The sequence below is a fragment of the Bubalus kerabau genome, chromosome 13 (assembly GCF_029407905.1).
Source record: "Bubalus kerabau isolate K-KA32 ecotype Philippines breed swamp buffalo chromosome 13, PCC_UOA_SB_1v2, whole genome shotgun sequence".
In the NCBI taxonomy this organism is placed as follows: Eukaryota; Metazoa; Chordata; class Mammalia; order Artiodactyla; family Bovidae; genus Bubalus; species Bubalus kerabau.
Genome location: NC_073636.1, coordinates 38641068 through 38643252, shown reverse-complemented (window position 1 = coordinate 38643252; position 2185 = coordinate 38641068).

The window sequence follows — 2185 nt, the reverse complement described above, 5'->3', positions numbered from 1 at the left end:
GAATACAATCTTTGACCTAATCCGCCGATTACACTGATTATAATTCCTCATGTCCTTTGCCATGTGACTTGACACTGCTGTACGACCAACTGGCATGAGCAGAATTTATCTCCCCCACTCTAACCGAATTGGGGATGGGAAGAACGATTTGCTTGAACTAAAGAAAAGGGGGCTAAGTGAGAATGTGTCGGTTCCTGATAATGGCTTGGCATTTTGGCAAAATGTAAACATATGAGTGACCCCTGGGCTGGAAAGATCCCTTGGAGAAGGGAATGGCTACCCACTCCAGTAGTCTTGCCTAGAAAATTCCATGGAGAGAGGAACCTGGCGGGCTACAGTCCATGGGGTCGCAGAGTCGGACACAACTGAGCATGCACGCACACGCACGCGCGCGCACACACACACACACACATATACACAAAGATACAAGCAGTATATTTGCTTTTCAGCCACCACTTATCTTCAACTCAAAATTCTCCTCAAGATGACCCAAATTAGCAGGTTATCACTCAGAGCACAGATCAGTCTGTCTGGAATCCCTGACATTTCATTGCAGAGGAATGAGACGGCAGGTCCATCTGTGGGGACAAATACACACCCGGGGCTTGTATGTACAGCTGTCGGCTCTTCCTTGAGCTCTGGGTTGGAAAAAACCCATTAGTTCAGTTCAGTGGCTCAGTTGTGTTCAATTCTTTGCAACCCCACGGGCTGCAGCACGCCAGGCTTCCTGTCCACCACCAACTCCTGGAGCTTACTCAAACTCATGTCCATCGAGTCAGTGATGCCATCCAACCATCTCATCCTCAGTTGTCCCCTTCTCCTCCCACAGTAGTATGTATAATGGTCATCTGAGTTAAATTCGCCCATTCCAGTCCATTTTAGTTCACTGATTCCTAAAATATCAATGTTCACTCTTGCCATCTTCTGCTTGACCACTACTAATTTACCTTGATTCAAGGACCTAACATTCCAGGTTCCTATGCAATATCGCTCTTTACAGCATCAGACTTTACTTCCATCACCAGTCACATCCACAATTGGGTGTTATTTTTGCTTTGGCTCCATCTCTTCATTCTTTCTGGAATTAGTTCTCCACCAATCTCCAGCAGCATATTGGGCACCTACCACCTTGGGGAGTTCATCTTTCAGTGTCCTTCCTATCTTTGTGCCTTTTCATGCTGTTTGTGGAGTTCGCAAGGCAAGAATACGGTTTGCCATTCCCTTCTCCGGTGGACTACGTTTTCTCAGAACTCTCCACCATGACCCGTCTGTCATGGACTGGGTGGCCCTACACAGCATGGCTCACAGTTTCATTGAGTTAGATAAGGCTGTGGTCCATGTGATCAGTTTGGTTAGTTTTCTGTGATTGTGGTTTTCATTCTGTCTGCCCTCTGATGGATAAGGATAATACATTTATGGAAGATTCCTGATGGGAGAGACTGACTGAGGAAGTCACTTAAGCATTAAAACAGATACACTCAGAGAGTAGAATATGACACACCTGTATTGTTAAAAACCTATATCTTAAGGCCAAGTGCACATCAGGTGACAGCTGGCCCCTCCCAGTCTGCTGGGGGGTCCCTGGAAGGCCAGGCTGGGGAAATGCTGGTGCTGACTCTCTGAAAGGGAAGAGGGTGAGAAGAGCCCAGAAGACCCCTTTTTTATTTTTTTAATTGAAGGATAACTGCTCTACAGAATTTTGTTGTTTTCTGTCAAACCTCAACATGAATCAGCCATAGGTATACATATATCCCCTCCCTCTTGAACCTCCCTCCAGAAGACCCTCTTCTTGAAGGCTGATCATTGTTGCCCTGGGGAACCTGGTACCTGAGTGACCCCATATATCCAGCCTGGGTCTTGTAGGGGGAGGGGAAAGGAGCCTGGGGAGCCCTGGAGCCCATCCCAGTTATCAGAGACAAGCGACAGGACAGTCTCAGACTTTTCCCTTGGGGGAGACACACACATTTCCCTTGAATGAAGAGATTCCAGCTCCCTCTAAGCACAGACTCCAGAAAAGAGATCCTGGTGTACAAGGATCACAGATGCGAAATCTTACATGTGCAGAGCTTTCTTTTGCCTTCTCAAAGGGAATCATGTCCCACCCCCACCCCACCCCGCCAACCACCCACAAAATAAGAACTACTGCTCTTAAGCGAGTTGGAAAGCGAACTGGTTAGACTGGTCA